We start from the raw sequence: 1,193 nt of genomic DNA on the forward strand, positions 1-1,193 counted from the left end.
GGATGTGGAGCAAGTGGAACTGTCATACATTGCTCAGCATTATCTACTAAAGCTAAATATATGACTATTTTATGACCCAGTAATTTCGTTCCTAGGTGTATATGTATACAACAGAATTTAATGATTATATCTCCCCCCACAAAAAAATACATGTACAGTAATAGCAGTATTAGTCATAGTAGCCTCAAGTTAGAAAGTAATTCAAATGTCTATCAACAGAAGAATGAATCAGGTAATTGTAGAAGATTTATTCAATGGAATGGTTCACACTATGGAAAACAACAAACTACACTTGGTATTGTGAGTCTTTTTAATTATGGCCAATCTGACGAAAGTATAATGGTATCTCATTGTGGTTTTAATCTATGTTTCCCTAAAAATGAATCATTTCCAGCACTTTTCAATACGCTTATTGACTTTTGGATACTGTATTAGTCCATTTCTGTTGCTTATAACAGAATACCTGAAACAGAGTAATTTATAAATGCAATAACATGAATCAATTTATAGTTAAATGCAATAACATGAATCGATCTCATAGNGAAGACATTAATTTCTCCTAAAATGAACCACAGATTCAATGCAATTCCAAGCAAAATCCCTGGAGTGTATGTGTTGAAAAATTGATTCTAAACTTTATATGAAAAAGCAAAATATTTAGAATAGCCAAAGCAAAGTTGAAGAACAAAGCTGGAGACTTACATTACCAGATATTAAGACAAATAAAATTAAGAACTTCTGTTCACTCTTAAGAGATTAGAAAAGGCAAAACACAAACCAGGAGAAGACATCTGCAATACATAGATCCAACAAAGAACTCATCTTCAGAACATATTAAAAACTCTCATGAATCAGTAAAAATTACTGACAACCCAGTTAAAAATGGGCAAAAGTCTTGAATAGGCACTTCACAAAAGAGGGTATCTGCAATGTGTCAAATGTCTCCCAAAAGTTCATGTATTGGAAACTTGATCTCCATTGTAACAGAGTTAAGAGAGTAGAAAATCCAATTATGTGCAGGGCCTTTGAGAGATGACTGAATCATTAGGACTATGTCCTCATGAATGGATTAATCAATTCATGAGGACATAGTCCTAATGATTCAAGTGTTACTGAGACCAAGTGTTAGTGAGGATGTGGAGCAAGTGGAACTGTCATACATTGCTCAGCATTATCTACTAAAGCTAAATATA

This window comes from Galeopterus variegatus, unplaced genomic scaffold, assembly GCF_000696425.1.
Source record: "Galeopterus variegatus unplaced genomic scaffold, G_variegatus-3.0.2 Scaffold5728, whole genome shotgun sequence".
Taxonomy (NCBI): Eukaryota; Metazoa; Chordata; class Mammalia; order Dermoptera; family Cynocephalidae; genus Galeopterus; species Galeopterus variegatus.